The sequence below is a fragment of the Mandrillus leucophaeus genome, unplaced genomic scaffold, assembly GCF_000951045.1.
Source record: "Mandrillus leucophaeus isolate KB7577 unplaced genomic scaffold, Mleu.le_1.0 Scaffold14, whole genome shotgun sequence".
NCBI classification, from domain to species: Eukaryota; Metazoa; Chordata; class Mammalia; order Primates; family Cercopithecidae; genus Mandrillus; species Mandrillus leucophaeus.
Window position 1 is genome coordinate 8,038,361 of NW_012101365.1, and position 12,459 is coordinate 8,050,819.

A 12,459-nucleotide genomic window follows, 5' to 3' on the forward strand; every position below is an offset into this window, starting at 1 on the left:
TATGGCTGGGTTTTCTTTAGTCCCAAGTGAAGAACTATTAATTATATAGGATTCTTGTACTATTGCCAACAAGGAAAGAGCCTAAATGTCACCAAGTAATGATAACCTCCTTGCCCAAACCAGCTAGTGTTACACAGTGGCCCAAGACAGTCTATTTCAATCTGAGAAACATTCTCTTCTATCTTTCACAAGGTGCCTTTCACTCTCAAAGTGCAGGTTCAAATCACAAGGATCACAACTTTACTATTCTGATCACCATATTACAAAACAAGGCAGGTAATATTATCTCATTTCCAGGGAATTGAAAAAGATACCCAGAACCATCAGGTAGCCCTTCTGATGCCTGATAGTGGAATGGAAGAAAAATTCAGGCCCCTGAAATGCAAACACTATGTCTTTTTAGACAATTATCCTTCTGTGCATAGGACTGACCATGAAAAAAAGAAAACACACAAGAAAAATTTCATCATTTCATGCTTTGCTGAATTTTAAGAGCAGCAACAAGGATCAGTGAAAAAAAGAGTCTGAAGAAAGAAAATGAGAACAGATGTTGACACCAGACACACAATGTCCCAATCCCAGTCCTTCTCTCACTTGCCTTGTGACTCTCAGCACTCATTTAACATCACTGAGTCTCAGTTCCCTTCCATGGAAATATGGGATTGTTTTGAAAATTGATAGAATAACATATGAAAAGTGCCCATAGGTACAAGGTAGACAGTAAAAACAGCAGATACAAAAGCATCAGCAATGACAGTGAGGATGACTGCGGTGATGGTGATGATGGTTCTACTGTTGAGGAACTCCAGGATCTTACACAGGTCCCAGAATCTTATATAACCAGGTAGTAAAGGGCACAGGCTACTCATGCTCAAATCCTAGCTCTACTTTTAAGCTGTGCCTCATATTCCTTATTTATGGAATGTGAATATGAAACAAGTTATTGTATCTGAAGTGTTTAGAGCAACACCTTGCACATAGTAAATATGTCTCTCCCTTAAATAAAAGAGTTGGACAAAAGCTTTTGCAAGTTCAAGCTCTATTATGTCACTTGGTCAGGATTATCAATTTAGAATAAGCACAAGTACTCAAAACGAGTACAGTCTCTAGAGTCAGAAAGACTTGAGTTTATATCCAATGCACTAACTTGTGCCTAGGACATGTTACTTAATGTCTCTGTTCCCTGGTTTCCTTCTCTATTCATAAAAACTCAGCAAATATTTTACTGATTTTTACTGTGCCAAGCATGTTCCAGGTGAGAATAAACTAAGAGTTATCACACTATTCTTAGGATCGTTAGAAGGATGAAACAGGAGAATACAGGTAGTGTGCTCAACCCAGTGTCTGGCATACAGCGAGCCCTCAATAAATGAGAGTTGTAATTCCACTACTTACCCAGAGGCAGATGCTATCAAAGTCAAGCTCTGGAGGCCTCCAGTAACCACTGCCTCACTGACAAATTATCCCAACACCAACGTTTTTAACCATGCCATCAGGTTTTCCAGCACACCTACAGAACTAGGAACTATGTCTACAACTGCTTACCGAAGTAGCAAGAGACATACTCTGTCCATGGTTCTGATTCAAACAAGAGATGCAGAAGAACAGTATTGGGGAAAAGGGTGTATCTTAATGAAACTGTCGCAGAAAACATGGACGCTGCCAGTGCTGTCATCCCTAGACATGAGTGTCAGCAAAACCCACCCCTCTCCAGGAAGCAGCTTCCATCTGCCCCATTCAGTCACTGTACTAAAGTGAAAGCAGAAGGTGGCCAGCTCCTTCCTGGGATCAACTCTCACGTCTAAGGATACAGAATGAGCCCTGGACTCACAGACCTGAGTTCAACATCTTCCATTTCTTCCTGGCTCTGGGAACTTGGCCAGGTCACACTAGCTTATCACATGTGCCTCTGTTTTTCATCTGCAAAAGGACAAGGACACCTAATTGGAAGGGCAACTGTGAAGATGTGGACTAAAGGGCTCCATCAACTCTTAAGCTCTGAACAAATATTGGGCATATGAAGCTGAATTAGATGACCTGCCACTAGGTGCTCACAGACCCACTAATAGGGTAGAGTGGAAAAAACAGAGGCAACAAAATGAAGGAGATCTGGGTTTGAATCCATCTAGACACTACTATGTTTTTCTTTCTGACCTGACCATTTTATGTAACCTCTTGGAGCCTAGCTTTCTTTATCTGTAAAATAAAGATCACAACACCAGTCACACTGGGCTGTTGTGAAGATTAAGGAAACAATTTTTGATGTAATTAAAAATTTAAACCCAACTAGTATGCGTGTTCTAGTTATTTAAAAGTAAACTCAACTACCTAGTTATTTAAGTATAAACCAAACAAGTCTCTGTTCATTTATTCCATAGTTTTTGGGCACGTCCTGCACATACAGTATTGTATGAGGTATAAAGATGATGTACATGAATATATATTGCAAGTTTCCTGCACATAATCTAGTTAGGAAAATATTATGTAAAGTAAAGGAGCAATGCCAATGTTTAATAATGTGTATTAAACATAGAAGGTATTTAGGTGGGGTGGGGGAAGGGGTTGTCACTTTTTATTTTACACACTTCTGTATTGTTTGAATTTCTAAGAAAAAAAGTTTGTATCAATATTGTTAACAAAAAAAGGAATAAGAGAAAATAAATACATTTAGAAGGTGTCAAAGATGTTAATCATCCTTTAGAAGCCCTTAAAATGAATGCAGTCATTAAACATCAATCATATGCTTTCGTGCAGAGGACTGTGTTATATCCTGAGATTGAATAGGGGAATGAGTAAGTCCCTGCATTGAAGGAAATCTCACTCTAATGGGAGAGATGAACACGTGGAGACTTGTAACATAGCACCTCAAGAAGGGCATTTAAAGAGTACTGAGGGAGCATGAGCTTCCTGAGAGAAAGGGACCTCTGAGTGGAAGTCACTTTTAAGATGGATCCTAATGCATGAGGAGAGTCTATAAGACAAATGAATAGGAACGCATTCTCCAAACAGGGAGTGAAAGTAGCACCTGCAAAGGTATGAAAAGTACATGTGTGGTATGAGTGTGTAAGTGCATAGATGTAAGTGCATAGATGTGTGGCATGAGTGTGTAAGTGCATAAACATGAGTGTGTGTGAGGCTGCATGTGATGTTGTGTGTGGGTAGGGGTGCATGTGTGAGTATGGTAGTGAGTGATGTAAGTGTAATGCTGTGTATATGTGTGTGAAGGCATGCCTAATGCTGTGTATATGTATAGAAGGCTGTGTGCGATGCTGTGTGTATGTGCGGGCTGTTTGTATTTATGAATGTGTGAAACTGTGTGTGAGTGGTGTGAATGTAATGTGTATGCATGTATGTGAGGGTGTGTGTGATTCTGTGTGAGAAGGTGTGTGTGTATGTGCATGTGTAGGTGTGTGGGTGTGAGGTAGTGTGCGTGTATGGTGTGAGCATGTGTGTGTGTTGTGTGTCACTAGAACATGAGGAGGGAGTAAGACAGCTAGATAGTGAAAGGTCTTGAAGTCCATAGTCAGGAATTTGAACAGTATGCCTTGGGCAATAGGGAGCACTTTATGTTTTTGACCTGGGAGTAACATGATCAAAGCCATGTTCTAGAAAGATGTGTCACATCTGTGGAAGGGCCCATACTGAAGGCCAGGAGATGAGCTGGGAGGCTCTGAGGATGGGCCAGAACAGGGGCAAGGAGGCTGGAGAGAAGAAAATTAATTGAAATCATTTTGTCATCACTGCTAGTTCTGGGTGGCATGTAAGGGTGTTTACTATTCATTTTTCATTCCCCCCCGCCCAGGTTAAATAAATAAATAAATGATACATGATTGTAAAAGTTGTCCATTCGATGGAAGACAGGTCTCAAAACAACAACAACAAAAAACACCTCCTCCAAAGCTGTTGAGAAACCCAGTTTGTCCAAATGGAGTACCCAACTTGATCCAAGCAAGAGCACACTCTCCAGGTTATACAAAGCACGTCTGCTAGGCAAACAGCTCCCCTCCCAGCACCAACACCACACCAGCAACTGGAGTCTCCAGTCATGGATGAATGGAGAAACCGAGTTCATGACTTTCTGTCGTACAATGTGTATTTCATAAATAATTGCCTTATTATGTCAAAGCTAAGTTCCAGGCTGCAAGTCTACCTGGAATGTGTCCTGTGCAGTTTGAGATTTTCCTTTACATTTTTTCTAAGCTAGATGGTAAGACTGGTCTTGCTTCATGTGGGCTCTAATCGCTCCCTCTTAGGGCTAGTATTTCCCTCGCTGCTTTTCTTTCCCTTCCTGCATCTCTCCCTTCTTCTCCTCACCACCAACCTCCCCAAGCCCCAACCCCCAACCTAGTTCTCTGTCTCTGCTTCCTCTTTCCCACTGTCTGGTTGCATTTGAAGACTTAAGCTATCTCTGTCTCTCTATATCTCTTAGCTCTGCCCCCCACTCACTCCTTCCTTTGCCTCTTCCCCTCTCTTCTTTCTTCTCTCCCTCTATTCTCACCCTGCATCCCTTCCCGGTATGTACAAAAGATTCCATTTTTAAAAAGGAGCAAGGCTTTTGCTAGCACAAGAATCTGATCCACAAATGTGATCACTGTAAGGCAACTAGCTGAGTCCAGATTCAAGAAAAGAAAAATCTTGTCAAAGAGAGAGTGCTGAATGGTGGCCATTCATTTTGAGGGAGGCGGGTGAATCCTGTGGCTCCCAGTTGTCCCTGCACACCAGTATCACCAGGCAGTCTTCCAGCTGGGAAATCCCTATTTGCCAATAAGCCCTGGCCAGCCCTCATTCCTTTCCACTAGGAGCGAGGTGGCACTGTTGCTGTCACATTGCGTGTACTGCTCAGCTACTCCTTCCGCTCAGCTGAGAAAAAGAAAAAGCCATAAAATTCAGAACCAGCTAATGTCAGCACTGCAGGGGATTTCAGAGATCTCTTGGTCCAACCCTTGTCAGGTCACTGGTGGAGAGACTGGGGCCCCATGTCACTAAATGCCAGGGAGATCTATTATTAGAAAACCCAGACCTAGGACCTGTTGCAAAAATCCCTCTGCCCTGGGAACACCTCTAGATTTTGAACAGAATCTGAACAGAAATCTACTATCTAGCATCCGAATGTATAAAGAGATAGAAACAGCTTAAAATAGAGACAGAAAGAGGTTCAAATGCACATGGTGCAGGTACGAAATTCACTACGTGTTCCCTGCACGAAGGATTTGGGCAGGGAAGTGTGTGGAAGATGGGGCTGCAGTGGTAGAGGGCTCCAAGCTCTGAAGACCTTTTTAATATGGCTGTATTGTAATACTGCAGTGCCAAACCCCACCAGTCATTCCAAAAGCAAAAGGAAGCCCCGCTCTGCAGCAGAACTTCCCAGTCCTGGAAACAGATTGCCTTTCTTTTGCACCCATTTAATAACCGCTGTATTTAACATGATCACGGGAAATGTGCATCCTCGGAAGGCACAGTAAGGAACCTCGGTCTGCAACGACGCGATTCCTCACACACGAAACTAAAATGCATTCATTGGAACTCAGCCTCCCAAAGCGGAAGCAAAAACACAGCAAGGCGATTTACAGGCAAGAGCCCCTCTGAAAGAGAGGAGAGGAGGGGGCTTGGAAAGCAAGGGGACACACCTTTTCTGAGCTGTTCGAAACAGGCTGCCTGCAAAGTCCACCCATACTGTGCTGCCAAGGGTTAATTTTATCGGCAAAAATTGGTACACACACACACACTCCTACTGCACCCCCACAACCTCAGCCACCACCACATAGTTGGATCTTTTTAATCTTAAATTCTCAGAAATTCCCTGATCAGCCCTATCTTTTCGGAACAGCCCCTCCACCTGGGCTGGATTCCCACCTCATCATCAGTGAAAGCCCAGAAAGCCGGGCATAATTATTTTCCTACAAGGTTATGCCTAATTGGCCACTAACCTAATTGATTAATCATCTCATTTTTCAAAGCAGCATCAAAGAGCCAAGCTGAGAGGGCAGAAAGAAAGCATGCGTCCAGATGGCGCGAGGGTTAAAATTACAGACTTTGGGTAAGACCCCTGGCCAGCTTGCCTGGTTTCTAGATACAGAAGTGGACAAAAAAGAAATGAAAATGCGGACTGAGCGAGGAAATGCGCAAGACCACAGAAGGACTGAACCTGCCGGGAACCTCAAGGCTACCCAGCTAGCCCGAGTCCAGTCGTCGACGCGGATGAAGTTGTTTCCTCGGAACAGAAAGGGTTAAATGGCTGCGCGTCAACTCGGCCTCAGCTGGGGTGTCAGGGAGCAAGAGCCGCTTGGCTCGGGCGATTCCGCGTGGTGGGGGAAGCCCGAGGGTCGCCCTGGCGCTCCGGCCACAACTTGGCCGGCTCCGTGCGGCAGCCCTCGCCTGCGCCTTTGCGCGCCACCCAAAACTTTGCGCACACTGCAGCCGCCGCCTGCCCACTCTGCGCGGTGAGACGCGCGCCGCCAAGTGCCGCGGGCAGCCCTCCGCAGCCGCCGCGGCAGCCGCTGCCTGGCTTCTGGCTCCAGACTTTTCCCCTGCTGCCTCCAGTTCCCACCCAGGAGGCTCTCTCGCGGCCGCGAGACCGCGGCGCCCAACCCACAGTGGGCAGTGCGGGCGCAGCGTTGCAGACCACCACCTCGCCGGGTGCGGGCAGCGCCCACTGGACGGATGGGCCCCCGCGGCCGCCCCTACCCCGGCGCGCCCACCTCGAGCCTCCCACGCCGCGGCGGGCGCAACATCTTTGCCTACCTCTAGCCGCCGAGGACCACACTCTCCGCTCAGCCCTCTCGACTCATCCTCCGGCTGCAGTAGAGGACGAGCGGGCTCCGCTTTTGTTCCCTGGGGCTGGCAGGTCCGTGTGGGGCCAGGGCCCGCGGGAGATGCCGCGGAGCTGGGTATCCCGGAGAGGGGATGCTCACTCCCAGCAGCTCCGCTGGCAGCAGTAGTGGTGGTGGCAGCAGAGGCAGCGGCAGCAACAGCAGAAGCAGCAGCAGCAGCAGCAGTAGAGATAGTGCCGGCTCTCTGCAGGCCACATCTTTCATACCTTATACATCACTACCGCATTCCCCCGAATAGGGGAGCCCCTCAGCATTTCGCTACCTAGCGCGGAATGCTGTTGCCCGAAGAGGTGGCGCGGCCTGACCGACCTGGCCTGAATGTGAGCTCTGAGTGGGAAGGACCTCAGCACCCACTCGCAGACTCCCTTCTCTGCTACGGTCACAGTGAGGTCTACAACTTGCAGCCATTCTGCAGTCTTCACCGTTTGCAGTGCTCAGTGTCTGCTCCCCTGGGAAGTATGGGCTTCGGGTTAAGCAAAAGTGATTTACTAGGGAGAGCCCTCTCTGAGCTGCCTCTAGGGTCTTGGCCTGCATGTGCTTTTACACAGCCTTCTCCTTCTTGGGGTGTTCACAGGTGCAAGATTTTGCAGCAGCAGACACACACTCTCCTGCAGGTACATAAACCCCTGAGACATGTTATGCACACCCCACAATCAAGTGTGTGGGCACTGGAGCAGACAGACCAGGGTTTCGGTTGTAGCTGTGTGGTCTTATCAAACGACCAAATGATTGAGCTTCCATTTCTTCATCTACAAAATGGGAACCATATGTCTCATAGAATTGTGATAATCACATGAGACAAGCACAGAGCTTGACACATGGTAAGTTACAGCAAAACATGAGTTTTTCTTCCTTCATCCGACGCAGGTCTGCCCTTCTTGAGGTAATTATATATCAGTAACAATTCACTCATCAATAAATATTTTTGTGTGCTTACTATGAGCCAACCTCTACTTTATGGAGACGGGCAGAACATTCAAAAGAACACAGACAAGTAATTTTTATTCTCTTGTAACCTGCTCTCTAGTAAGGCGGAAAATAAACAAGTAAATCAGCAAGAAGCTATTGGATAGTAATTATCACTATTGACCAAAATTTAAGTAGATGACGACATGTGATAGAAAATGACTGGGGTAGGACATCAGGCTGGGCGTTTGGGAAAAGCCCTCTAAGCACATGACCACTGATCTGAGGTCTGTATGATAAGGAACCAGTCATTAGAAATAGAGAGAACAAGTGCCAAGGCCCTGAAGAAGGAACAGGTTGAATGTGTTTGAATAGCAGGAGGAAGGAAGTGTGGCTAGAATGTAGCAAGAGTGATGAGTTGGTGACATGAGATTAGGTGGAGAGGGAAGCTGGTCTTATGGGGAAAGATCAGTAAGGGAAATTGATTTGATGCCAAGTTTGGAGTTTTGGGGGTTAAATAGAGATGTCACAGTTACAGGATTGGAGACAGTGTGATTTTTATTTGTAAAAGCTCACTCCAGCTGCTGTGCAGAGAATGTACTGAAGGGGGCATGAGTGGAAGGAGAGGATCCAATCAGAGTGTCCCACAGTGCTGAATAAAAGTCCCTTTCAAGTCCCTGACCTCCACAACCACAGCAACTTCCCGTCTGCCTGTAGTTCCACTAGGAAAAAAGGCCACTGCACAGCTACCCTGGAAGCCTGGGTATGAGTTTCTCCTACCACTCTCTGAGTATCCTTTTCCTTAACTGGAAAATATAAATAATAACATATATATTCTCATAAAATTATTGTGAGGATGAAATGTGACAAGGAAAGCACCTAAGGGGCTAAATGACCATTAATTTCATGTTCAACATTTCTCTACTTTCAGGTTTTCAAGGAGCCTCTGGAGTGCTCCTACAACCCTTCTGTCCTGTCCAGGATCAGGCAGGGGTTGCCTGTTTGTTGAATCCACGAAGAGCTTCTCTCAGCATCTGGGATGCTTGCATTTGTAATGCCAGCCCCTGAACACATCTGTCTTTTTCTCAAGCAGGAAACATTTCGAGCAGGAAAGATTTTCATTTTGTTTAGGTCCTTTCGATTTTTTTCTGTCTGCCACCCTCATCTAGTTTGAAGCATGCAGGACATCATCATATAAACCACTCAAGATATAAAAATAGAAAGGAAAACAGAGCTGTTGGGGGATGTGTAGAGCCAGAGATGGCAAGAAAGGAAAACAGACAGTCCTTTCTCTCTTAGCAACAGGAGGAAAGGTTCTCAGCTGAGACACGTGATAATTTCTGATATCAGTATAGTGTAACAGATTCCAGAGGCCTCCAGGATCTTGCTCCCCACTGCTACCACGGAAACTCAATGAGATAAAATAGGCATGATTTGATATTGCCCCCCTTTGACAGATGAGAAAGCTAAACCCCAGACAGGTGAAGTAGCAGAGCTGGAACTTGGACCCAGATGCTCTTGACTTTCTCCTTCTCTATGCCCAGGTGCTTCAAATGACCCCAACCTTAATGGTGTTGCCTAATTCTCAGGGCCCCGAAGCACTTATCCAATTGAGACCCAGAACTGTAGATCTCCAAGACAGTCAATTCATTCCCTTGCGCCCAACTCAATATACTGCACTTCTCTCCATGTTTCTCCAAGCTAGTTTCTCCAACTCCAAAACTAGTACATTGAAGTCCAGATAGGGATCTTAAATGTTAAGTGGTCATAGAAACTTGCTCACTACTGCTTGGTTGGAAATCAGGGAGAGAACAGTTGCTAATTGATGTGCCTTTGGGTTGCTGCATGGGAATCAGAGAGAGTGTGAGATCCGACTTCGAATCTCTCCTGTCATTTATTGTGTGTTTCTAAGCAAGTTATGAACCTCTCGAAGTTTTAATGACCTCATCTAAAGAACTGAATCACTATCTGCCCCAGGAGCTGTGAAGACTAAAGGAAATGCTCTAAGGATTTGCTCAGTTATCTGTCTATATCCTTAAATATTAGTATCATTTTCTCTCTAGCCACCCCCACCACCATAGGCAACTGGTTAACAACTGACTCTGATTGTTGTTAACAAGCCTGATTAACAATAAAGCCCTGAGTCATGGCATTTGCCAATTTCCTGAGTGTAAATATCCTCACCCTGGCTGATTTCAAGGTACCAAAAAAGTGTCAGTGAATGTGGAATTAAGAAGAGGTGTGCACGGTCAGTTATTGTGAGCTTGTACTACTAGCTGGACCCAATACATCACCACTGATAAAAATCAGCCTCAAATAGTTGGGCTGCCCTTGACAGTTTAGAGAGCCCTTTATTTTAGATTATTTCCTGTGATATTCACAAGAATCCTTGAAGGGAAATTATCATCCCTATTTCCCCAACTGAAAGACGGTAAAAGTGAGAACCAGAGAGACTGACTGACTTGCTCAAAGACAGACAGCTAGCTAGTAAGTAAGAGTTAAGATTCAATCCTGAGCCTTCTGGCTCCAAATCTAGGGACCCTTCTATGCTCTGTACCATACATTACCTGGGTGATCACTGCACAAGCTCTGCAGATGTCTTTCTCTTTCAGGGCCATGATACTAGGACCTGCGCTTCTGTTTTTCGATTGGACAGGCAAGAATAGTCATCCCAGCCCTTCGCAGATACCCTGAGAATCAAATGAGATAATGCAGATGAAAATAATTTGCAAAGCACCCTACAAGGATAAAAGTATGAATATTATAGTTAGTGGCTGGAGAAAAAATATGGAGACAACAAATCCCAAGCCCTAGAGGAACTTACAAACCACAGAAGAGGCAGGACCACCCTGCACACATTCACCACGTTCACTTCAGATCCACACTCAAGGGGAAACATGCAATAAGATATTGATTCAGTCCCTTTTAAAATGTATATTAGTATAAAGACAATGGGAATGTGAAGGATAAAATTATGTGATTTTTAATTACAGGCATAGCCAGAGTTGTTTTTCAGAAACCTTGTTGCTTTTCTCTCTTGCTGTTTGTAGAAATACAGTCATTTCCTACTCCAGTGCTGCCCCCTACTCCACCCACCTCCTTTGAGAGAGGTCGAGATCACCAGCCTAAGGCAAAGGGAATTTATTAAGGCAAAGACAGAGGCGTTTGTCACTTGGCAGTCCAGAGTGAAGCCAGCTTGTTTCCATCGATGATGTCATCATGTCTGTGAACTCTCTTGCTTGCTTGTTCATTCTCTCTCTCGCTCTCAATCCTTCTCCACCCGCCCCCCCCCCCCAATTTCAGAAAGCTTTCTTCCTATAGAAAGCAGGAAGGGTCATGGCCACCAAGAGCTGTAGGCTTATATCATCTCAGGAAAGAAATATTCTCTCTCCCAGTCTCAAATTTATACAAAAAATAAAATGTTCGGCTTGTCCTGGATTGTCATGTGCCTAATCTCTGCTAGAGGGACTACAACTGACCAAGTCTGACACAGAATGAATCTTGTGGCCAAACTTCATGGAGTGGAGGAGATGTGGTCCCCCAAAGGCAGGAAAGTCCTTTTACCAGATAAAAGGAAGGAGTACTGGGGAGACAAAATTAACAGGCATCCACTGTGGTGACAGAGTCAAAACTCAAATAGTGCTTGTTAAATGCCTCTTCCACTTTCATTTAATTTTCATAATAAGCCTGTGAGGTAAGAATTATTATGTCTGTTTTGCAAATAGGGAAACTGAGACCTGAAGAAATCAAACTAATGTGCCTAAGCTCCCCTGTTCCAAGGTACCAAAGTCAGGATTCGATTCTGACACTTCTTGGCCCCACTGCCTGCGCTCTTTCTACTGCATTTTCTGCAGGGCCTGTGGCCATGGAGTTCAGCTCTGGGGTCTGTGAAATGAGGGTATCCCTTCAGGCTCAGCCCTTCTGAGAGGGAGAGGGGGGACCAAGAGCCGTGTGCTACCTCTCAGACAAGGCGTGTTTTCTCCCTCTCCAGTGCAAGTTTAAGAGAACACTCTTCACTATCATTGGCATTGTTGCCATAGTCTATGGGTACACGGTTGCCAGGGTGATTAGAGGGATTGCAGTGAAGATGGATCCTTCAGAAAAGGCACCATGGCAGCTCTGCGGAGTACTGAAGCCGGTGTGTGCCTGCCCTTGCAACTATGAGCTTCTGTCTCCAGTCTTGTGTGCCATCTACCCATTTTCCAAGGGCCAGCAGCCAGCCAGTGCAGTGCCTTTACAGGCTTCTGGCAGAATTAAGAAAAGAAGAAGGAGAGATACAGAGGGATGAAAGGTGGAAAAGAAATGGTGGGTGCTTTAGGGAATTAGCAGATGTTAAACTGTGGAGATTTATTCAGAAATGTGTTCAGATGATAATCAGAAGCATCCATACAACGCTGCAATTTATGATATACCTACTGTGTGCATTAGCTCATTGAAACCTCCCCAAAGTTCTCACAGTATTATTTTAGCACCAGGTTTATATTGTGTGTTTGTCTGTCCATCCCCACTAGTCTGGGAGATCTTTGCAGTCATGGGCTTTTTATTGTACATCTCTGTATCCCCAAAAGTCTCCAGACTGGCTGGCACTAATATAGGCTTGGAAAACATTTGACAAATGAATGAACATGATGTATAAGTGCATGATCAAGAACCCATACAGGATTTCTGATTCCAAGTCCACAAATTGATCTCCCCCACCTTTCTGAACTCCTATAAAAATTAT

General features: G+C 45.3%; 1 protein-coding gene across 2 annotated transcripts in view; it reads right to left on the bottom strand.

Annotated features, from left to right (window-relative positions):
• The window catches only part of DAB1 (Dab, reelin signal transducer, homolog 1 (Drosophila)), a 1,330,586-nt gene extending 1,323,537 nt beyond the window's left edge, over positions 1–7,049 (bottom strand). For both annotated transcript variants that reach the window (XM_011973852.1, XM_011973851.1), the window contains exon 1: positions 6,742–7,049. The gene's annotated coding sequence lies outside the window, so the exon portion shown is untranslated. The remainder of the gene's footprint in view (positions 1–6,741) is intronic.
• Positions 7,050–12,459: the final 5,410 nt, after the last annotated feature.